Source organism: Cupressus sempervirens, chromosome 11, assembly GCF_028749045.1.
Source record: "Cupressus sempervirens isolate cs-2001-9-10 chromosome 11, ASM2874904v1, whole genome shotgun sequence".
NCBI lineage: Eukaryota > Viridiplantae > Streptophyta > Pinopsida > Cupressales > Cupressaceae > Cupressus > Cupressus sempervirens.
In genome coordinates this window covers 488,070,127-488,097,071 of record NC_143128.1, presented here as the reverse complement: position 1 = coordinate 488,097,071, position 26,945 = coordinate 488,070,127, and the positions used below count along the sequence as shown (strand labels likewise).

The 26,945-nt window shown below is 31.1% G+C and overlaps 1 pseudogene; it reads left to right on the top strand.

The window, feature by feature from the left end:
• LOC149530497 (GDSL esterase/lipase At3g43550-like) overlaps positions 1 to 25,636 on the top strand; it is a 42,718-nt pseudogene extending 17,082 nt beyond the window's left edge.
• The last annotated feature ends 1,309 nt before the right edge of the window (positions 25,637 to 26,945 follow it).

Genomic DNA, 26,945 nt, shown 5'->3' with positions numbered 1-26,945 from the left:
CTATCAAACCATCCCCACCTACCCTTTCGAGGAGCTAATCTCCTCTACCTAGGCCACACTCTCGCCTTCTTCCTGCAACCACTCGACACACTTAAAGACACATCAGTGGATCAATGTCCAATAATCCATAATCAATATTAACTCATAACTCATAAAGTAAATTTCATACATTACATAAGTCATTTAAAATACTTGATATTAAAATTAACATAACAATATGGAACATAGTATCAGATTAAACATCATCATCAACTAAAACGAATTTAAAACACTCCATAATATTATTTAACTATTGTCATATAATCTATCCAAAATAGCATACTAATGTCAAAGTCCAACGAACCAATCAAGAGTCATATAGTCGTAGAAATCTACTAGAAAACACGTGTATCTAAGGACGAGTTGTGACATCCTTCCCCTTTCAAACTTAAATTATTTCCGCTTAAAATTATTTTTTGAAAAACTATTATTCCCTCCTGTCAAATGTGCAACTACTCCTGGCCTGCGCCGAAATAGAACTTTTGGAAGAGGGCATTGACATGTTTTGATGGAATTATAGAATAGTCCACTTTTTGAATAGGGTATTTCTGTTATTGTATTTGGAAAATATGAAAGTCAAACAAGCCACACGAACTATTTCATAGGATGCCTCAAAGTAGTGTTGTCCGCTGAACCCAGGTAATGCCCAATATCCATCTTTTAAACAAATAAGAACATTCACTGTGATTCTTTAAAGGACTCTGTAGCATTTTGTCTTTTGGGAGGATCGTCTAGGATGTCTCAAAATGGAAAGATTTGGAAGCAACCACAGCCACAAGATAAAGACACCTTTTTTCAGATGTAAGCATGTATGCAAAATATTGAATCTTAGCCTCAATATCCATTATCAATTTAAATTTAATACAATTAAATTATTTTATAGTCTTTATAATTAAAACTTATGGAAACTATTAGTAAGGAAGAATAATGAGCCTGGATGGAAAAACATAAAAAATCATTAAAGATATTTCATTGGTTAAACAAGTAGTTTTTAAATTATAATAAAAAGAAATAACATATAAAAAAAGTAATGTCAAATTATAATAGAGTAAATAATAATTAAAAAATTAGGCACTAAAATTATTTAAACGTAGTATAAATAAAATATGAACAATCAATTTCAACGAGATAAAGGAAATCATAAAACTTTATAAGAAACTATACAAATTCAACAATGTGGTGGTGAATTTTAATTTATTTTCAAAATACAAAGAATTTGTCTAATTAGAGTATTTTAGCCCCTCCATAGCCATTTGCTACAAGTTCAACCATGCACACATAAACATTTAATTAATATTGAAACCTATTCCACTAGAGGCAAATTAAAATATTGAAATGCTTCAAACATCTACAATACTTATCATTTGATTACTATGCAACAAATTCTTGTACATAAGGAAGACTCCATTATGATAAGGAAACCTACTTGTGTGTTTCCTTACAACATCATGTGATGTATACTAAAATATGACCAATTCATTAAAGTATCCAAGAGAGAGAGCTCTAAAAAAAATGAATGATTTTTAAAAATGTAAATGCTCCAAAAAATGACAAAATAACCAAGGAAAATGCTAATTATGTCCAATGATATCAAATAAAAGACAAGCATAGTTTAAAAACATAAAATTGAATGAATGACATAAGATCTTATAATTGAAAATAATAAGGGAATGTTTGGATGCCTATAACAAATACTCCCTATAAAAACACAAACTAAAATCCTCTCTATAATGTTGAAATTAGGCTAACCAAATATAAGTTAAACATTAAAGATTTGACTAAAAGAAATGATTTGCAACTAAAAGTTGTGCACCTACTTGAGTATAAGTACTACTTAAGCTTTGTTTGGAAAGATCCTAACAAATTGAACCTATTGTGAGACTTAGAGGATTGGTTAAGAGTTATCTTATGGGAGAGGAGGCTTTTTATGTTATATATTCTGGATTGTCTCATTTGTTAGGGAAAATAATAGACACTAGACTGTCAAAGCAGTTCATACAAACTTTTATAAGTAGAATTTTAAGATCAAGGTTGGCCTCTTAAGCCATTTTGGAGTAGGAAATTGCCCCAAAAGTGAGTACCATTTCTTGGATAACCATTTGTGCTCATGTCCCTACAAGAGGACAAATGAAAAAGATAGGCTTTGTTGGTCCTTCCAGATGCCCCTTTTGAAAGAATCATGAAGAGATGATCAGTTATCTACTTTTACATTATGACCTTGCATAGACTAGTTGGTTCTTTCTTTGCAAAAAAGTTGAACTGAAATATTGCTTTCCTAACAACAACCAAAGAGATGTTTCAAAGTTGTAGACTAGTGCTACATAACCCCCTTTTCTCTAGCATTTGGTAGATTTAAGAAATTCAACCCTCATTTGGAATGGAAAGAACAAAACATACATATTTTATCGAGTTTTGAAAATCTTAAACAATCAAATACAACATGATCGAAACCACAATCTTGGAATATGTGTCAGCACATTGAATTTACATAAAAACCCCTACAACATGGTGGCTATCTTCATCCAATTCAATTGATCTTCTCATTAATTTTAGGCCAATTAATGGGCCTAGATGGATTAATCCATTCACGCCAAAGAAATGAAATTAAAGTGGAAGGAACTTGAAGAACAATGAATGAAAGATAACGTTGATGATGCCTCTAAAGTTCAAATTTGGGTCCCTCAAGATGTATTTGCAAAGATTCGAGGGGTCATGTTTTGGCCTAGTGTATTGGAAAAATGCCTATCGATACTAATACCATTGTTGAAGTTAGAATACATCTATTTGTGACATTGATGGAAAAGTGTTTGGATATTCCTCATATGCAACTAGAAGGTGACTCTTTCATTATTACTGATGCTATCATTTAGTGAAAGTGGACCATTGGTACATAAAAGAATTAATTAAGTTGATATAAAATCCACTTGCAATTTTTAAAAAAAATCTGTCACATTAAAGATCAAATCCACTGGGCAACAAAGAGGAAGTTCTACTTTATCCAACATGGAAGTGTCATCAAAGAGTAAGGCGGAGTCAATTTTCTTTACCAGTTGTGGACATGAATTGGATAGAAGATTAATTTTAAGCAATTCGAGTAGCGAATCAAGTATAAGATTAAACGTATATTCATTTCTCTCAATGATTGATGGTTGATACATGTAAGGTGGAAGGTATTTAAGGATCATATTTATGCTTTTAATCAAATGTTCAACTTTCTTCTTGGATTGTTTTCACTTGATAATCTAGTTTTTTTTTTACTTTAACTAGACAATTTTGAGCTCTTTAATATGGTATTAGAAATCTTAGGGTAAATTAGTATAGATCATAACTTAAAGCCTTATATACCTTCTCAATTATAAGAGCTCACTATACACTTGATTAAGAAATATAATGACACTTGTAGCCAACCTTGTTTTATTAATAAACTATGTCTAGAAAATAAATCAAATTTGATTTTTAAGTTGAAAAATAAGTACTAGATATAGGAGTTCCCTTATACCTTTATCTTCTAAGCTAATCCCTTCAAAATTTCAAGGATCTATTGTATTCTTGGATACGATCTATTCTCTTCACCAAAAACATACACCATATTATTTTCTTCAATTGTTCCTATTGTTGAAGATTGTACATGTGATAGAGATCTTTATCTCTAATTTTTCTATTTGTTGAAATTAAGAAAAGGTTTATGATTAAAATTTCACATGATCATGATGTGGGATTTGATGTGTTCTATGTATAACACTCTAAATATTTGACAATATATGAAGAGATATATGACATTAGAAGAGTCGTGCTTTTGGAAATATGAAGAGAATTATTTTTAGAAATTGAAAAGACCTTCTATTGTACTATGAAGAGCCTGTCAATTCAATGTGTGTGTGTGTGTGTGTGTGTGTGTGTGTGTGTGTGTGTGTGTGTGTGTGTGTGTGTGTGTGTGTGTGTGTGTGATTTCTTTGTTTGATAATACATGACATTAGGTTGAGAGGATTCCACCCAAAAATTTATTTAATATAGGAGATATTTTTCTAGTGTGGTTGGGTTTTCCGTCGGGTTGGAGGGTTTTCCTAGGATAAAGTTGTGGTGTCTTTATGTGTTTAACTTTTTCTACGTTTTTCTATTGTTTCTTATCGTTATTTCTAGGAAAAACATTAACACCTATTCTATACATAACTATTTTTAATTACTTTATAATTTGTCAACTCCCTTACCATTTGAACCTCATAACACCTACCCACATTCACATAGAGATAAAAATATAGCTCATAAAAAATTTAGAATCTAAATATATAAGTAATTTGATCTATGTTCCATGATGTTTTATGAACCTAGATGGGGGCATAATAGGGGACACATTTATAGAACATTTATTAAAGATCCAAAAATGCAAGATGACAAATGACAAATGACAACAAAATAAAAGATTCTAAAATGCAAATTGTTTAAAATATATTAAGATATTATAGGTAAAGATGGAAAGAGAGGTATGTCAATAATTGATAACAAGAAGACAATATACAAATAAATCACCAATTCACAAGTTACAAAAATTGTATATAACTTGATGCAAATAATAATAACAACACTATAAATATAATTATAACTACATTACAACAATAGTCTTAAATATCAAAGCAACAAATATCAAAATTGATTGTGAAAAATTTATCAAAAAGTTTCAAAAATCAAAATATAGTAGGATTCGGGCACAACATGTGAATCTAAGCCTCATTCTAGCTATCAATATTCAAAGGCTTAGAATCTTCTCAGTTGTTATCTCCCTTCAATAGAAGTGGATCATTCAATGGTAGTGGGGACACAAATTCAAACTTTGTGGTCCCCCACATTGTTGCTTTGGCAAAAGAATTTTAAGAATTTTTATTTATTTATTTATTAATGCAAAAATGATTAAAATGCATAGGGGCCCTTTATCATTTAGGGGACAAATTGAGGATGTTTGAAGTGTTGTTTTATAAATTTCAAGGATCACTAGTTGTCCCAAAATTTCAAGAGACATTTCTTGTCATTTATTGCAGTTTTTCTAATTGGAGGATGACTAGGTTACATGCCCTTTTTGTCCCACAATCCCTAAAAAAAAAAAAGGATGAAAATGAGTTTCCTTGAGACATGGAATGTATACCCATGTAACATAGTATTTGACTTGTACAAAAATAAATTCTTATCACTCAGGAAACCATTTCATGAATATAAAAAAGAACCTCCATTTAAATAATAAATAGACATATTAAGGTGGGCATAAAAAATGTTACTCGAATGACTCCTCATTTCCTCCTTCATACGAATGTGTATAAAAACTATTGCCAGATTCTTAGGGGATATTTAAGTATATACACTATTTTTTAATATATCTTAAGCATCCAAAGGTACTAGAAGAATTAGAGATATGAAAAATACATCTAGGATTGCAAGGTAAGCATCATCTTAACTCTTAGAAAATAGCTTGAGTTAATAATTTGAACCTGTGAACCATCCCTTCGTTCCTATCAATTGTTTCAAGGTGTTGGAGATATATTGCCATGTCTGTGAGGGCAGGAGTAGTTGCATATTTTTCAAGCGGGGATAATAGTTTTTCCAAAACATAATCTAGGCGAGAATAATTGAAATTCGAATGGGGTAATGGAAGGGAAACAGCGAATACATATGCTGGAAAGGGCCCACACTAACTCCCCAAGCGGTCAAACGCTCAACTGTGCTGGTTAAGCCCGGTCGTCGTCAGGAGGTTTGCCTAGACTTCACTTTAATATAAAAGGATTTTTAATTGCTTTATAAATAAGTTATGTTCAAACGAAAAATTGATCTCCCATTCATCAGTATTTGGTGCAATCAGCTGTTGGTTGGCCATTACTTGAAGTGGATTTGAAAATACATAGTTCAAGTTTATAGTTGAATAAATTGAAATTTTGTGTAATATTTTATTTTCAAATTCAAAACTATTGCTATATTGATTTGTCTTATCGGAGACTTTCAGGCTGAAGCTATTTTGTAATGAAATCACAACCTTAGCTAACATCACTTTTATAGAAATGTATATAGAGAGTAATTGAATGTTTATTTATTAATGTATTTTAGTTATATGTAAACGAGTTAGGTTGGCAGAAAATTTGTATTTTTCTCTTTATTTATTATTTGTATCAATTTGAAGCGGTATTATTTGTAATTTGTAGTTAGATTACTTATAATTATATTATATGTCTAAGAAGTCTTCCATGTGTGTTCTATTCATGGACATTATTGTTTATTGTGATGTCTTCTCCAAACTAATATCTAGATTTCGATCGAAGATTATGTCTTTAGGGGGCATGCTTTGTAAATAAGATATGCCTAAATAAAAAATGAACTTGCATTTAGACTATTTTATACATCTATTTGGTGGTCCACTATATTTTTTATAATGGAAATCAATAATAGTGTAATCGAACTTTTAGTTCAAAACCAGTTTTGTTAATAAATTGATACTTTATGTTAATTTTTCCTATTTTATTGAATACTATTTTATTCTAGATTTTGAGTCCAAAACACAATTGATCTACTTCACAATGAAAATTTTGACCAAGAATGCTTAGTAATGAAGTTTCAACCTTAAACTGCTTCATATTGAGGCTTTGATTCAGATCTCTTTAAAAAGGGTTCAAATATTGCTTCATAAATAGATCTTATAATTGAAATGTTGATCTAAGATTAGTTTATTGATAGATACCAATTTTATGGACAAGAGTAAGCTTGATTTAAAATTTCATTTCAATGTAAAATTTGTTTAAATGAATTTTGATTCAACACCATACTATAAAACTTGGGATTATATGTGTTATACATCTCAACTCTTAATGCTCAATTTATTTAGTTTTTTACATCACATTGAAATGAGATTAGTTGCAATTCGTAATTTGACAATTTATAATTATTTTTTAGTTGTAATAAGAGTTTCAAAATACATCTAAAATAATCTAAATAGTATGCAATAGTTTCACATAAAAAAATATGAATGAGATAAAATTATAGGGTAGTATTACTTGTAACTTGTATTTTGTCATTTGACAATATAAAATTATTAGTCCTTGTCTATATATACGTAGGGAACTAATGTTTCCATTGAGGTAAGTGAATTAATTTTTCCAATAGAAATTATTTAACTTCTAAAATTTAAATTGTATTAGGCTAAGAGTACAAACTTGGGTCGCAATTCTATGGAAGTCAATTCCACGGAACAAGACCTTTCTAGAAATGGGTTCGGGCACCTGATCCATATTCAAAGAATTGGGTACCCAATTCTTTGAATATGGATCAAGTGCCCAAAACACATTTTAAAAATTAGGTACCTGATTTTAGAAATCAGGTACCCAATTCTGAAAAATTGCAAAACCCACTTTTTGGGAGTATTTTTGGCCATTTTTATTGAGTGCAAAATGGGAGCCTAATTTTAGCATAGAAATAGGAGCCCATTTTCAATTTTCTACTAATCCCATATTACTCTTTTTCGACATACCAGGTATTTTACTTTGTTTTCTACTATATAATTTTATTATTTTCAGTTTTACACTATATTTCTGCCAATTTATTATTAATTTTTCACTTTTAATATGTAAAATTGTAATTTTCCATTGTTAATAGTTTTATCTTTAGATGTTTCAATGTATTTAATAAAAATTACAATGGTGAATGATTAGATAGATGTAAATTAGATTTTTTAAACATGTAATTACATCGATATTTTATATTTATTTCAACTAAATAGTAATTAATTATAAATTAATTTGTAAACCATGTAACAAAGAAAGTAAAACTAACCATATTTCTAAGTCTAACCTCAACCTAATCATAACTATACAATAATTTAATCTAAACCCTAAACACAAAACTAAGTGCTTAATGTGCTCCCTTACCTTAAAACCATAATTTTAACTCTAAACCCTAAATTTAGATAACTCTAATTGTAAGCTGAACTCTTTAATCCTAATATTAACTAAATCTCTAATCCTAAACAACATACATAACCATTTATTATTAACACAACCTTAGCCCTAATTATGACATTTAAATGTAGATGAGCTCTTAAGTTTTATTTGTGATTTTAAATAAACTTAATGTTTTAGGGTTGAAATCAAATATAATTTTTAATCCCCTACTCTAAATTATTTGGATCATCATATCCATGATTTATCATTTCATTATTTAGTTAGATAAATTTTACAACAAAATTTTCACTAATTTGATGACCATATATTTTTAATAAACTACACACTAACTGTAAACATAGTATTAACCTTGATGTAAAATCTCACTTTCACCATAATTCTAAGCCTAACCCTAACATTGATTAAAATTTTAACCAAATTATATAATTAAAATTCAGAAGCCTAACCCTAATCATTAATAAACTTAATCCTAAATGTTAAACCCTAATTCTAATTGTAACTTCAAATCTTAAACATAACACTTGATCCCTAGCTAGGTAACCATAACAATAGTTAGGTCCATAATGGAAAGTAATCTTAATCCTAGGTTTGAAAACATTATTTAACGATTTTAAATCAGGTTGAAGAAATATTAAAATCTTAAATGATAAACTATAAAATAGTACTTCAAGAAAAACTTATTTTGTACACTTATAATTGAATTATATTAATTTGTTAATATTTCTCTTGATAATGATATTTTATGATTTATATTATGTTAATCTCTCCACATAATATGTAGGAATTAACATTTCATCATGTAATTTATGTAGATAATACATTTCAATCGATATGGATTTTATCTCTAGATGTGTGTTTGATTCTTTTAGCATGAGGTTTGTTTGAACATTGGACATGTTTTTTTACTATTTAATACATAATTGACTAAAACTATATTTAGAATGGTTTTTATACTTAAACATTGGTGTAAATAATTTCATGTCTATATCTAAGTTAAATTTGGATTTTTTTCTTGAAGCATTATTCGGTCAAGAGTTTTATTTTTTGGGAAATATAACTATCTATTGTAATAGCTAGAGTGTCATAAAATTTGACAAAGAATTCAATCTTCCATAAGAAAGTAAAACACATGGACATCCAATACCATTTTTCTCACACATGACATGGTAGAGATAGAAATGTAAAATTGGAGAAAGTTGACACTTAGGTGAATATTGTAACTACCTTGAAAAAACCTTTGAGCATATACAAGTTTAGGTGACATTTAAAGTTGATAGGCCTCATGGACCCTAATAATTGATATCTTGAACTATTTTAGTTGACTCTTAAAAGATATTCAATGAGTGAGAGATTCTTCGAAATAACTATCTCAATCTTTGATCATTCTTGTTATGATTATTTATTTATCTTCTTATGCAATTATTTATGTGCATTTGATTAATGGTATTTTCTGGACCTCTTTAGTTGATATTAAGAATTAATTCAATGATGTGGTAAAATGTAGAAAGGCTCTATGAAAAGTGTAGGTTGTGCATGTGCTTTACATGTTGAGTTTTTGATGTGCATGTTTTTTTTCCATATTAAGTTTTGCATGGACACTAAATCTTACTACCATGGACACCTCTATTCAATTCTTAAAACATCACCTAGTAGAGAAGGGGAAAAACATTCACCTCCTTTTTCTTTCTACATATCACTTGATAGTTCTTTAACATATAAACCTCTTGAGAAACCCTTTTGAATAGTTTAATTCATAGAGCACATGCCATTTCCTTTAGTTTACTAAGATCCAATAGGACTACAAAAAATGAGGCAATGATAGTGTTCACAAGCATTGTATGTATTACTAGGTCATGTCCAAAAATCAACCTTTTTAATACTATTCTCCAAAATCACCCCTAAGAAAAGCATTTTTTTTTGTTTTATATGAGTAATCCTAATAAACATATCCATATGATGGCACCTTAAGTGTAGAGTGTCACTACTAGAATGGAGAGGAAATCTTTTTTTTATTTATAAAGCCATATTTTCCATAACAATAAACAAAATGAAATTGTGATTTCCATCTTTACATTACCAATGCATACTACCCTTCCACTTTTGGATATGGCCACTAACAGAAATAAAATGTCATAATACTTCCCTCTTCCATTTAGTGTATCACCATATTAACTCCACTTTTGAGTAATGATATCGATCACCATCTAGATTTATAAGATGGTATGTCATGCTTTCTTAGTCCATGTTGTTCCTTATGACTCTTTTTGCCACCCTTTTTCTAGGACATTTCAACTCCCATTACCTTTTGGTATATATGGAAAATGCAAATATCTTTACATTTTATTATTATCTATGTGATTGGTCTTAACCATTTTCTAAAACAATCATAATGCTAATCCTAAATCTTATATTTTGTGCCTCAATCATAATGGCAATTACTATACGCTAATTGTAAATGGATAACCCTAAATCCTAACCCAAATCACAATCTTGTTTATATGTTCAATCCCAATTTTTTTAATATTGAACCTTAATTGTACAAATCTGCTAAGGTGTACTCAGAAACATATTTATATAAGATAGTTTTAGAATTCACATTTAAGTTGATTTATTAATATAGATTTTTGGAGTATTATTTTATGATTAGGCTTAAATTTGGTATAATGTTCAATTAGCCTTAACATTAAAGTTTACTTAAGTGTTTAACTTTATTTATTTAATTGATATGGTTTTAAAGATATGTGCATTCATATAATTGATATTTTAGATTTATTTTATTAAATAGTAATTTTGTGATTTTTTATGTTGCTTAAACATACATGTAGATTATATTTGATGGACCCACCCCCATCCCCTCCCTCTCCCGCACCCCCACCTCTACCCCCTCCATCTCTACCTCCACCTCTACCCCCACCTCTAGCACTACCACAAAGGGTCTAATGGAGAGCATGAGGCATAACCTTCGTGACCTCATGCATGATATTGAGACCATTAAGTGCCCCCCCCTCACCGTGCCCTCTCCCCCCCCCCCCCCCCCCCCCACCTACCTTTCCTTGTAGACAGTATGCAAGGCATTTTTCACTCTATCAAGCATTTAGATTGTGATATCAATAGCTTTAGATTATGGAGGCAAAACATGCATGCCTTTTATTCCGATGGTCTATCCTATAGAGAGGTCCATAACCCTAAAATAATTAAATGACATTTTACAAGATATTTTATAAACCCTAAAATGGGTCTTGAGATTAGCGAGAAGAAGCCTCGCATTTCTATTAGATGGTGCACGCATCCACAAATATTAGCATACTTGTGGGAGCAGTGGTTGATGGTATTTGACCATCCACCACACACAAATCAAGAGGTGCCCATGTACTTCTTCCTTAGGAAGCTATGGGTTGAATTTGAATTGGGTTTGAAATCTAATTATTTTGATATTAGATCATTTTAGGGGGTTGGTGGAGGGATGCCTTAGGATAGGCCTAGAGAAAAGCTGAGCGATAATACGAGGAATCACATATAGTCCACTAGTACATTCAACTCCATTTTTGGACCAAAATTTTTGACCATCTATTAAAATGGGGTCAAATTGGTCAGAACAGGCAAGGAAAAATGTCTTTTTTTTAAATCCATGCCCGTGTTGGTCAAAATTTCAACCAACATGGGCTTCACAATGTCAAAATAAAAAAGTTAATTTCCTATTTCATTGTGCAATTTTACCACACGCAAGAGCTACATGTTGGTTGAATACACAAATCGAGAATTGTGGGTTACTACGGGAGTGGACAGGTTGAATGCGAATCAATGGAAAGAAATTGGTAGTGTTCCTAATAGTCATTCCTAGTAGTGTTCTAGGATGAGATTTTCTATTCTATTTTTAGGCCATGGTGGCCGTAGTGAATTCTCTAGGATTTGTTGCTTTAAATTGGTTTTTTTAGGTGACCAGAGATAAAGTTGAGCTTGAGGAGGAGTTAGTTAGGAGGAGAGCTATTATTCGAAGGCTACATGATCATATTCACAATCTGTAAAAATAGATATTTGATATTCAAGAATGATACGTTAGGACCACCCAAGTTTTAATTTTTAATTTTTTCACATCTTTTCCTTAAGCATTGTTAATCAGATGCAAAATAATTTTTTAATTTGATGAATCTTTATTTACATGGTACTAAGATTTAGATGTTCACAAACTCTCATTCATGATAGCATTCTGGACTGAGTAGTTCCTGCATGGTGATTTTTTTATTTCCTAAATTATTGTATAGTGTTAATTTGAATTACTTATCTATTATTTTGAATGATATTCATATTTGTCAGATCACAACTCTGTCTATAAAAAGCATTCTGCATAGTGATAATATTAATTATTTTAACCATTGTATCTCTTATTTGACAAATGCTTGAGTTTTTTGTAATATTGTTTCTCTTATTTATCTATTAGCTTAGAAATAGTTGAAGTGTTACTAGGTTTGTTAGCATCTGAATGTTAATACCCTTGCAACTATTCTTATTCTGCTCTCTAAGTTGTATTGACTGTGTAGTTAATTATTGTAGGCAGAAAAAATTGAAAGAGAAAGGAGATTCAAAAAGGTCCAGGAAGATGTGGATGAAGCAAATTTAAAGATTGGAAGGTTAATTTTACTTGATCTTCATTAATCTATTGGTTATATGATAGAAATAGAAAGGACATAATAAAATCGCAATCTTGTTTTTATCTAGTTTGGCCTTAAAGAATTGACTCTAGCTTTTCAGGCTACCCAATGAGGAACATTTTTTAGATGGAAGAGTACCATCAGCCATGGAAAATGCCAAGACTATTGCTTCACAGGTAGACAAGGCCCTATCTTTCAATATTACATTTTAATGATTCATGGTGTCTAAATCTACGAGAGTAAAGAAAGTTATCTAAAAGAGTGTATACATTATACTAGAGGGTGTAATATTATGATTTATTGAATGGGCCATGTACTCAAGTGATCAATTTTACCTTCTTATTATAGAGATCTAAAACATTTTGGAGAATAGGAGGCATTGTATATTTTCAACAATTTGTCACTGGTTAAAACTTAAGGCATGGACATCTACTGATATGTGGTTTTTAAGTGAATTGGTTTTGAGAGTTTGCATTCCCATGTCAATAAAGTAAATATAGGTCAAAGTTCCCTTCTTAGATAGTCAGCTAAAACCCAGAACTGATACCCAGAACTACATTGATAGAATGCAAAGGATCAGTTCTAACATTTAAGTGTGAGCTTTAGATGCATGAGTTTTGTTTTTGATACCCTTGCAAATATTATATTTTTTTCATTGGCCAGTTCCTTAAATCTTTAGCCATGACTCATGTATGAATATGCTAAATAACTGAGGCCAATGTTATGGGATATTACCAAGTTAAAAAGAAAAGTTTTGAAGGATTACAATGCTCACCATTTTGTTTTTTGTTAACAGTTGAGTGAAAAATTATTTTCTTTTCATATTGAGCTTGGTCATTGAAAAGTGTGGTCCATGTCTTATTGAACATATGGTTTTGTATTTTCCTTTTCTTCTTTTAACTTACAAATATTGTTCAAATTATTTGTCCATAGATTTTTTTTTCATGACCCTAGCCAAGGAAGAAACCGTGCTTTGAGATTTCATCTCCATCAGGTTTCTTTGTTGGAAAGGAGTCAAGACAAACATTGCTAGTCCTTTTCTTATGCATTAGATTTAAATAATTTTACTTTTTTGGACCTTCTGCTCTAAAGGTGTGTTTATGGACCCAAGATATCATCAACCTTAGATGCCTGAAGAAACATTTTGTAAACTATTGTGGAATGACATTGCGAGAACAACTAATGTGTTTTTTGTTTTTCTTGCATTGATCTTTCCAGTGATCATTGTTATTTATTATGCATTGTAATTTTTTTTTTTTTCATTCATTGCAATTCATACCTCCTTCTTATGTCCATTTTTTGCATCCTTCCAATGATGTCCCGAATTGATATGGCAGGAATGACATTGCGAGAACAACTAATGTGTTTTGTGTTTTTCTTGCATTGATCTTTCCAATGATCATTGTTATTTATTATGCATTGTATTTATTTTTTCATTCATTGCAATTCATACCTCCTTCTTATGTCCATTTTTGCATCCATCCAATGATGTCCCGAATCGATATGGCATGCCATTTGTATTTTCTCTTACTGGTATTATATGGGCATCGGTGGTAGGTTTTCCTCTTATCCATTTGCTAAAAATCAATTAGAAAATTTTGTTTGCACTGTTAGGAAATGGTTTTCTTTTTTACTTTTATGATTTGGCCTAATCCAAATATAACTAAGATGGTACATTGTGAGTACAACATTTCTTTTTATGTTTTACTAGTGAATGATGGTTTAGCTATTTTTTCTTACTAAAATCTTTGTGTTAGCTTCATGTATAGCATTCTTTGCTGACAAGGTGTAACTTGGAAGAAAAGATAATGGTTCCTGGTTGCCTCCTATCAAGGCAGTGAAAATTCTAATGCATGTAGATCACTTTTGCCTTGCCTATAAAATTTGGAGTTGTAGGATAGACTAGGTGTCAAAGAATGCCATGTGGGGTGCCTTCAAATAAGCATAACATGGAAGCAAGAATCTTGGTTTTCTTTTCAAAGATGTTGCTATCTTTGGCTGGAAAAAGAATATCATGAAAATATAATTAGGATAGGCATCTCTTGGAATGTTAGTCATTCTAAGAAATCAATAATTTGGGATCACTCTAGCTAAACAATCTAACTCCATAATAAAATATGACAACTCAAATTCAGATAGATTGGTAATATTCAGATCTAACAAGAATATCAATGCTAGAGTTGTGTTTATCTTGAACAAGGAAACCATAAATCAATCATTAAATTCATAAACCTCATTTCAAGAGGTAGGTCCATCTCAAACAATGAAGCATAACCAGTCCTTGTCTCTCTCTCAAAAAGATTGAATAGTACTGGAGCTTGGCTCTGTTGGGCCTAGGAATATATTAGAGATTCCAATTGTGTACTATCTGATCTTATCAAAGCTGGCCTATCTATTGGGATAGGGAACACAGTAGAAATGTGTCCCTAATTAAGAATTAGCTAACTAATAGTAGTTTTTAATTAGCTAATGGAATGTGATGGGATAAATGGTACATTTAGTTAATTAATCAACATGGTGATGTTAGAGTGAATTACTGAGGATGAAATTAAGTGTAGGATTAATGATAAAAGGTGGTAGAATTAGGGTGGAAAAATCTAGGTTTGTAGATATAAGAATAAGCCATTTTCTTTTTTGTCCATTCCCCAAGCCTATAACATTGAGCATAGGTTTTAGTGGCTGAGAGTTGAGATAAATGTATTTTCCATTAAATCAATGAATACTAGCAACAAATAAAAACACTTGAAAACACATAATGGAGTCAATTACTCTGCAAGTTATTAAATAGTCTGTCCATAGTTACCTTGATGGTTTTGTTTGTTCTCTTAACAAACATATCATCAGAAACAATCTTCACAACATGTTCCCCTTAGGGCTTTCTTGAGTACTGGTGGAATGTTTACCTCTACAATGTGATGAAGTTGGTAGAAAATTACGTGGCTCCTGATTGCAGAAGCTTCTTTACTTTAGCATGCTTTCGCACTAGGTTAAGAACTCAAAGGTGGTTATAGATATGCTATTACTTCACATTGACTAGTGACAATAATAATTGTTATCCAAAATTAGTAGTCTGGGGGTCCCATGTGAAAGGATCACATCTTTCATGTATGTTTATTTCTAGGCCACCACAATTAAAAGGCATATTAATGCTCTAACAATAGACGGACTGAGTTAGAAACAATGTTTCTAGGCCCCATTTAGGTTCATCTACCAAAAAGGTTGCTAAGTAGGTAAACCATTGTCTAGTTTAAATTTTATTAACTTCCACTTAATTGATTACTAGCTGGCCCCAAATGAAATTGACTCTTCAGAAGTGGCTCATGAGTGAAGATACTAGTTTTGTTGCTTTTATGGGTAGATGGAGTCTCAAATGTGATTTCCCTGATGTAACTTGTTTTGTTCTTGTTGGTATGATATGAGATGCTTAATTTCTATAAGATTGTCTTTTCTTGTTTTTCTTGGTATACTAATGGAATCTCAAATGTGATTTCCATCCTATAACTTGTTTTGCTCTAGTTGGTATAATATGAGATGCTTAGTTTTGATTAAAAAAAGTCCTTTGTGCATGTGTTATTTGGAAAAATTGTAATTATATTTACTCTAATATGGTCTTTTCCCCTATGTGGGTGATGTGGAACATTGCACGTGTAGGCTTATGATATGCCTTATCTAGTATACTTGAATAATAAAAGTGAAAGTGATAATGAATCTAAACTAACTCTCTTACAAGTTAGTTAGATATACTAGAGGGCATCCTTTTTTTTCCCTAGTCCTTTGCAATTGTACGTATTTTGTGTTCTAGTCCTATTGATACATTTTTGGTCATTTGTGGACATTAATTTATTTTATTTCTTTTTTTCTTCAAGACGTTTTCTCTAAAATGCCAAAAAGACAAAGGTCATAAGGTACTTAGAAACTAAGAATTCAAAAATTCATGTGGTCAGAGTTTTGCCTTACGAATAAACATATATGAATGTTTGAATGTTTAGTTTCTAGGTACTATATACACACATACACATAGAGACCTTGTCGGCCATGGTCACAAATGTTGATTCTATCTATTATAATCAACATCTATATAGGACCATTGAAAGGAGTTTTTCATTATATAAAGCAAGGTCAAGGTTAAAAATTAGATAAAATGCAAAGAAAAAGATAGTCTCTGAGCTGAAAGTGATTATCAAGACTCATGGATGAGAAAGGAAATGCCAAAAAAAGGAGTTTTCCATTGCATTAACCAAGGTTAAGTGGAAACTTTGGGCAAGGAAGAAAAGGCATTAGAGGTCTTAGGTATGAAATTGATCACTTTGAGACCCTTAGACAATGGTGAAGAAGAAAACTTGGACAAGGAAAGGCAAAGATAGTGTCCAACAAGAAAATGATCATCAATACTCATGGACAAGGGAGGATATGCCAAGAAGAAGAGGAGCCTATTGCATACCCCCAAAAAGTTGACCTATGTAAGTTGAGAGCATATGGAAAAAGAGTTAGTCTAATGTCATAATAAAAGTTGTATGAGTTTAAAAATTGTCACTATTACTGAAAAATAATGTGTAATTTAGACTAAATCATACTAACCATGTATTCTCTAGATGGCATCACCTAATTGCTTTGCATCAATCTCCTTGACAAGAACAAGAATATTACTCAAAGCCAAAGTAGTTGCTATTCCTAACCCCATAAGAGCACCTCCAATTACAGCTGCCTTTCGAATAGGGCGAGGGATCAGTCCTTGATTTGTAATTCCTAGAATCTGCTAACACCAATTTCACTCATTTCAAAAAGAATATATTATATTTAAAATTTAATGTCAATCAACTCCTCAAATCACAACCCACCTTAGAAGAAGAGTGTTGAGCAAAGAAAACATGCATCAATGCTTTAGCCACAATATTTTTAATCAACTCTTGGCATGCCTTCCCTTCCTTCAAAATAAAACTATTTAAAAAATATATACATGAAGTTAGCATTAAGTGTGAAAAATTGTTGTGGCTATGGAGATAATTATGAGTTGATATGGTGGTTTTCTTATAATTGTCTCTGAAAAGATCATTTACATGCAACATGTAATGCCCCGCCAAGGGATCCAAAAGAATTAACCTAAAGTTTCACTAAGTTTGCTAAACATTTTTTTTTCTCATTCAAACACGTTTATAGCCCGTCGGCTTGGCCGCAGGCTTGCGGTCGCAGGGCCTGCGGTGGCAGGTACTCTGTACCTGTCGTCGTAGTACCTGCGACGCAGGTACTGTCGGCCTGCGACAGTGGGGGGCGGGTACGGGGTGATTCCCTCCCCCCCCACTATAAATATATATGTTTTTTTTTATATATTATTTTTTTTCTTTCTTTTTTTTATTTTATATATATATAATATCTGATATATATATATATATATATATTTTTTTTTTAAAACAAAAGAATACCATTTTGTTATTAATAAAACTCTTATTAATAAAAAAATTAATTAAGAATATATAAGCATTGAAAAATTGGTCCCCTTTTTAAATTGATATAGAAAATATATAGTCAACCAATCGATCTACTAATTTAGAATTTCGGTATTAGATTCAACCCTTCCCATTTAAATCTTATGTATATAGAAGTTTATTGGCAAGCATCTGATAAATTCCAATATTGTAATGTTTTAACATTCATCACAGAAAATTTAGATATACAATCCACAGGCGCGAAGTAGACAAGGAATAGAGAGATTGCATAAATAATCAACGATCAACACACAAGACCCTACCTGATCCTGATGCTAACATACAATCTCCAAGAACTATATAAGAATTCGCTCCTCTCAATCACCTTCCTCTGGAACACTTTCTTGGTATCAGCTTTCTGAAATTCGCTTCCAAAAATTGTCTCCCCAAAAATTCCCATCCAGATTCCTCTCTCTCAAAAAATGAACCCCCAAAGTTGTGATAAGCAATTTCTCCTCAATCCGGGGCACTAATTGTGCATTTACCCGAGAAGACTCTTTGCACAACTCAGTTAACTCCAATTTAACTTTTATTATCTTTTCTTATTCTTTTGCATTCAACTTTCATGCACATTAAGTTGAATTATTAAATAACTTTATTTAAAATTTCACTGGACTTCAATTCTTAATTAATTTATTACTTTAAATCTTATGTGCACTTTTAAGAAATTAAAATAACATTATTAATTTTTATAATTTAATCTTTTAATTTAATTCTTAAATTTAACTTATGTTTAGATCATGCAATCTAGAATTCTTAATAAATTAATATCTTTCAACTTTTAATTTATTTTAGAACTCAATTGATAACATATTTAATTAATTTAAATAACAATAATATTTAGCATTTATTTAAAAATGAACTCCAAATATATTATTATTAAATTAAATAAATATTATCCTGTTCTAAATATATCTTGAACTTTAATCTCCAACTTTAATTCTTTTATTTAATTAATTAATTAATTAAATATAAAGATATCGTAATAATTCTTTATTAAATTAAATCATTAATTAGTCTTTTTAATTAGACTTAATTAATAGAAAAATACACCAAGGACTCATAAAGCAACATACGGAAACCCATCATAGAAAAAAACATACCAAATCAAACAAAAGGGTTATAATCACAAAATTACATCATTTGATGCGTTCAGAGGGTACTTAACTTAGATACTTGTCCTAATTATTAATTAGGACAATTGGCTAAAGGGTTTAGGATTTGGACTTAAGAGCTTATCTCCCCTCTCTTACCATTGAGACAGTGCGATAGGGTATGCTCATCCTGACAATTCAGGGAAGTCGATACCTGGTACCTGCAACCTGCATAAAATCCACGCATGTACAAACACAATATTCTAAGCTAAACAGACAATGGCAGGAAGTGGTGCATCGTGTAGATCCTGACTAGCAGGTGACTACGACTCCCTCCCTTAACCATATCAGAAACACCATACATAAATAAAACAACACGCACACCATACACATGCAGTATGGGGTAAGTATCCATAAGAAGCACATGAAATAATAAACCATCTAACTAATCATCATTGATAACTGAGACCATTGAATAATCATCATACATGCATGAAATATAGAGTACCAAGTAATCTCATCATTTAATAAACTGAGTGTAAACATCATCTGATAATCTCTAAAATAATAATACTAATCATCAAACATAAATTGGCCTAAAAGAGTTTGGCAATGATATCAGAAATGTAGCTCAAAAATGTAAACTAGGGGCAGGCACTACACAACAGGAATTTACAAATACTAGCAATCATATCCATAAGGATACCTGATCATAAGTGATTAGAACGTGGGAAATAGGGTAAACTTTAAGAAAGCCACCTCCAAATAAAGAAATAAAATATTGGCGAATCTTTCATTATTTTGAAAAAACAAAATTATTTTTATTGGCGGATCTCTCAATTTTTTATTCTAAATATGATTAATATTGGCGATTATTTTTGAATCATAATTTTTTTTGTATAAAATATTGATGAATCTCAATAATAATAGGAAGTTCATTAATCACCATGGAGTATTACAAATCAAAATTGAAGATTTTTTTACCTCGTGGAATATTATGAGAATCATTACAAATACTTTAAATCAATAGTGAAAAATAAATATTGGTGATATTTCCCTAAAGTAACTAATAATTATGATAATTATTGGTTAGTTCAATTTAATTTCTCCAATAACATATTATATTTAGGTAACTCAAATCTATTCATGTAACGAATATTGTGGAGAATATTTGAGTTTAAATTTTTTAATAAAATAAATTATTGAGTGATTTTAAGTATTCCATAACTAAATTTTATATAACTATGGCAATTTAGGTTGTATCAAATCTTAAATTATTAGCCAAATTACTAGCCAAAAATTCTAAAATTAGCCAATTTACGAATATTAGCCACTAAATTATACCCTAGTGGGAAAAGCTTATATTGAAGTTATGAGCCAAATTTAAGATTTCAAACTTCTTACTAAATTGACTAGCACGCATTTAAGGACCAAAAAGAGAACATTTAAGCTCACCAGTATCCAAACCCATCCCTGATAAACATAGATTTTGTTAGTGCAAAGAATGATGAGCCTAACAACTTTGCACCTAGACTGAACAATCAATTGTTGAGGTTAAATATTCTCAAAATAAGAATTAGTTTGCACAACCTACAATTTAGAATGTAAAAAATATTGAATTATTGCTAACATGCCTTAGGAAAATTAGATAATTTCCTTGAAGATAAAATTAAATATTATCCATGTGATGAACATAAAGTTGAAGACCAACAATGCACACTTATGTATCTTCCTATTTATGAGCATATATAGTCCAACTATTAGAAATTGTTACCATAAATGCTTTAGAAAATCAATGTAATAAGGAAGATGATTACATAAGATCCTCAATTTTAAATTATCCAAGTTTTCTGGTTCAATTGCTACATTTTCTATGCCATTAACATTCTTTAAATTTTCTTCTTTTTAAGCCAGAATGCAAGGTGGAAGAAAGCCAAAAGCTTCATTCTTTCCAAAATTCCATTTTTTCCCCTTATAACCAGAACTTAATATTATGTGCAGAGACAACACAATATTGTTCATTGGTTTCTCTTATTGAATACTTTTGGCACAATAAGTCTATAAATTATACTGCACTTTTATGATTCTTTGGGCTCGTGAGCTTTTCTCATCACATGCATCCCTTACAATATTAGAATTATTTCTTATAAGCATTTGTCTTATTATTTGTAAGCTATGGCTAGCTTCATGGAGGCACTGAGAGGAAATAGAGTGAAATTTGAAGCAGAAAGAATAGTAAATATAGCTAGGGCAACTGCAGTTAACGAGTTGTTAATGTTCTGCCTTGCTGATCTAAGAGATGTCTTCCTAGTGCCCACTCCATACTATGCATGTTAAGTTGTCTTTTCTTTTAACAAAACACTTAGAAACATCTCTATTAATCAAAACACTTGAAACATCTCTATTAATCTATTTGTTAGAAGATAGGTTGTCCACAAATAGACTTATAAAGCCAATGTCTGATATCACTTGTTATAATATAGGATTGTCATTTTACTATTTATTAACTTCTTAATGTGTCATTTTAATATAAGATTAAACTTGTTAATGTCCCATACAATGACTAGAAAATACTATTATGTTAGTCCATTATCAGCATCAATAAATTTTTTATAATCCTGACCCTTTATGGATGGTATTTTCTATGTAAAAAGATGAAATTTCTTTGTTGGGTATTTTCAATAGCAACTTTTCAAAACTTGCTAAAGTTGCAAAACAATGTAACCATTGATTCTTGCAATTCTGTGATTGTGTCTTGACGAGTAGCCATTAATCCAAGACTTCAAGTACTAAAACTAACTCATTCATCAAATTAAATTAACAAAAAAACAAGGAACAACAACAAAAACCTTTGGATGAACATGTTGAAACCCATTGATGTACATGCCTATAGTTTAGCTTTCATCGCCTTCCAACTAGTTTTTGTTGATAAGTAGGAGATATTTTCCACAACATGATATTGCTGATGAATAACCACTCACATGTCTGTGTATGCAATCTAAATTCGTCTTTTAAATCACTAATCTCTTATTTGTCCACTCCATGATGTTTCAAGCTCACTTTTTTATATCCCCTTAGAGATACCTCTTTTTGGATAGTCACAATCTTTCAATTAAGTTAGATCTTCTCCTCTTTAGTTACCATACCCCTTTGGAGACTAATTAGTATGCATCATTTGGGATATAACATGGCAATCACACTCTTTGTGGCTGATAGTGTTAATTGCATGATTAAGTTATAAACTTCTTCTTGTATGGGAATGCATCACAATAAGCTGATGAACGTTTTTTATTAAGAATAGGTAATGTCTATACATAATTCCTCTTATATATGAAGATACCTGTAGTTGTTTTCTTTTGTTATGATAATAGATGTAATCCAATGCTTTCAGGGATATGAGGATTGTGTGTACGATATGTTATTTGTTGTACCATCGCATTCCTCCAATTGATACAATCATGCTTGTTGTTTATTTGATTATGTGCATCATCTTAATTGATGCTTAACTACCCATGTTAACATTAGTTTGTTGATTGATTTATACACAATTTTTTTGATTTATACATAATCATTAATATATCATTGATGTTTTTTATTATATATTGCTTCTTGTTTTACTCTGCCAGTTATTATTACATAACTCATGGGACAATTGCTACTTATAATGTGCTCTTTCAATATTGAGCCCCACTGGACATTAATTATACAGAGATATGTTTAAATATTGTAAAAGTTTTGGTATTAGTTACAATAATATTTGGTGATTGAGCCCACACATCAAAATATTCATAGGCTTAATTTCTATCTTATTTTCCAAATGTGATAGTAATAAATTTAAATTGTTGTATGGATGTCCACTTGTTGATGAAGGAGCATGTATGGGATGAGTTGACGTATGGGATGGGAGCATTTATAGCAATAGCATAGCAAAACCAAGGGAAGGCTTTGCAACATGGAATGGAGAATGATTGCATGTCTCAGAGGTTCCCCACTCAGCGACCCTTCCTATTGAGTGCCACAAGAGAACACACTTAAACTAAAAACTTGATACAACCTTCAAACTTGAAAGCTTTCTAAATTTTGGTACCCCAAATTAGTCTCCTTTTGTAAATTTTTATAGATAGATGGCACATGTTTTTAGTCGAGGAAGGTTTGAATTTTACCATGTTAATGTGTTTATAGTAACAAGTATGGGTAGAGATGGATACTTTGCATGGGCAGGTTAACGTGTTTAATCACATCTTTCCTTCATTAATTGTTATTTAAGATTTCCAATGTATGTTAATCGCTGCCCTCTTTGTTCACAAGAGCTATTATTCAAGATTGTCATTAACCATTATTTAAGATTGTCATTAGCCCTCTTTTTTCACAAGAGTTGTTATTCAAATGATTAAATGCTGATTATAACAAGCCTAAATTGCTATCAACCCATTTAAATGATTTCTTTTGCAATGGAGATAGACATATACAGGAAATGTCTTAATTGTTGTCAACCCATTTACAAAGCTTCAACATCTATATGATGCTCACATGATGGAGCAGTATAGAGATACCCCCTTTGGAGAATTGAGCCCCCATGTTTTTCTAATTACTGATGCTTCATATCGGTAAACTTTTCAATCATGGAATGGCATCAGATACTATGTTTTGTTGGTTGATTACTGATGACAGAAAAGTTTACTTTTCTTTTTTCTCATTTTGACATTGTCATTATAGGGTAGTGATCAATGAACAATGCAGCAGATCAATCCTGGTTAGTGGAGAAAGTGGAGCAAGACAATTCTCAATTTTTGAATGTAAATACAAACAAGGTATGAGACAGGGCAATCTTGCTTGTTTGAACAACTGCCATTTCTTTCACCCAGTGATCCATAGTTATAGATAATTTTATCATTTAATTCTCCATAAAATGTTTCACTAGCATTCTCAAAACTCTAGAGGAATATCTATGCCCTTAAGAGTCATCTAGAGTATATGTTTAATAGCACTTCAAGCGTAGAAAGTAGCTAAGGAAATGATAAATTGTAAGCTTTATTTTGAATTAGGCCCCTCCTTAACTCGATCGGCTTAGTACTCATTTAAGGTACTAATTTTCTTTTCTATATTTACACCATAAGTTTTTGATGTCTAATTATCAGAATGTTCTTATTTGTCTCAAAGTTTAGAGATGGAATGATTAGATTCTAGGGAACCTTGTGTAACTTCCCATTTAAATAGAAAATTGATAAATGTTTACTATTTTTATTGGCCAGACTTGGAAATATATGGATAGTAAATCAAGTTTTACTTGAGATCTTCATGATCCTCCATTTCTTTAAGTTTATTTGAATCTTACAAACAAGAAGACAATATTGAGAAACCATGTTGAATTGCATGATTTTATTTATGTTAACACTTCCATATGTTGAAGTCAGATTAAGTCTCATGTTCATTTTATAATTTTATTTGCAGGTGGCTAAACGTATAGAGATTCATAGTTAACCCAAGCATATATAAAACATAATGAAGCCTAAGAACATAACCTTAAGGCATACAAAAAAAAATAGTTCTAGCTACTCTTTTAGGACATGTAGCATTATCTAATCCTTGTATTTAAATTCAAAAACTAGCTATAATGGCTGAAATATTTTCCTTTTTCATGTCATCAAACAAGTTTGTATTCCTACTTGAAATGATATATTTGCTTCCCTTGTAGTATTGATCATGTGAAGTATTTTCTACAGCATCTGCACTAGGCATCAAAGAAGCAGTTCCAACATATATGAATGATAGTCTCACCTTGGATGATTTGCTTATGGGAGTAAGCTTCACTTCAGCTAGCTCTGGCTATGATAATTTTACTGCAGAGAGCGGCGTAGGCATAAATAAGTCTTTTTAAAGCATTTCCATTTAAGCATTAAAATGGTTACATTACCAGTGCATGTAATTTGGGTAATTTGTTATTTGGGCTGAGAGCTTTTATATTTTGTGGGGCTTGTGCAAAATGTGATAGCATTGTGGAAGTAAGTACAGTATTTTAGGGAATATACATCTTGAATAACAACCGTTGTTGGGGCAGAGCATGCTTTGAGTATTGTAAGAAATGCGCTTTACTACTTGGCTGCAGGGAATGTTGATTGGGGTGTTAGTTATTTCTTCAATATAGGAAATGTTAAAAATAACCGTGCTAGGATCTATACAATGCTAGAGCTAGAAAGTTCATAGTAGTAGGGTTTTCCATCTTGGGATGTTCACCTTTAGAAAGAACATTTCTTGTTGTGGTAGGGAGGCCATGCAATGTAAGAATAAATGATACTTCACCCTACTTCAATAGAAACTGGGTACCTACTCTCTCTGACTTGGAGAGCTCACTGCTACGATCAACTATTGTTTACTCAAACATCTATGACATTGTAGTGGATGTTGTTGCTTATCCCTTCAGATATGGTAAGTTTGAATGACATTGTAATTTGATTTTAAAATTCAATTGTGTAAATATTTTTAGCTTAATCATTATGGATCAAATGAATTTGTGGTTTAGCATCAATGTTTTGGATCAAATGAATGTGTGGTTTAACATCAATGAATTTATGGTAAGCATAATCTTGTAGCTACATCAACATTAATCTATTTGAGAAGTAATTTTTTTGTTTTTCAATTTAATTGTGTATGGAATTTTTAGAATCAATGTTTTGAATCACACTACAAGATCCATCATCAAGAGACAAGAATGCAAGAGTGAAGTGTAATAGATGATTTGGTGTAGGACGTGGCATTTACCATATCAAGGTTCACATCAACCAATTGCATACCCGCCCTAGCTTTTACACTTTCAAGAAAGAATTCAATGGTTTACTTATAAGTGATTTATGCCTTGGGTACCCAGAAGTTCTTGTAGCATGTCTAATTGTTTCGAGCTTATGATGCTACTTGATATATATCACAATTATTCATGGTTCCATTGTTAGTTCCTTTATGTACTTTGATATTTGTATCTCTTTGATCAGGCCTTAGGTTATTCCTTGTATAATGATTCTTACAGGGATAATATGCATATCCTGCAATATTGGCTTGCCATTAGACAACATTTCATGGTGGCAGTCAATAAAATAGTTCAACCACCTTACCTATGATTTCACATTTTCCATGCATGTCTACCAGGGCAGTTGCAACTTAAACAAATATATTCTCTCAATATATCTATTTTGTGCATATCCATCAACCATGGCTTTTGATGACCACATTACGTTCAGGCATCTTGTCATAGTTCACATGACCTATCTATTCTTCCATTTTGCAAGCATGTCTCCCAAGGAAAATGCTACTACTTCATCTACACCATCTGACAAAATCCTTTATGCTTTGATGGATGCCTATAGCTTATCCCAAAGCTCTCATTCAATAGTTATGAGATGATCAATCAAGAGGAAACAGTTAAGAGCTTAGAGTGAAACAATTTTCAAATGATCATATGAAGTGAAATAGGCATGCAAGTAGAAAGAAACTAAAAAGACATTGTGTAAAAATGAAGGCATGAAATGGATGATTTTGGAGCACTCAACATAGACACTCAATATTTAGTACATATCATCATTGGAGATCAAATGGGTGTGTGGGATTATATGCATAGTGAATAATAAAAGAGGGAATTGAACCCTCCTTGAGGCTCACACTTGTTGAGGTCCACTTCAGCAATGGCCCTTCCTGTGAAATTGTTGTCTAAAACCTTTCTAATGAGATAATGTGTTATGAGCTCTTCATCAGTGGGAT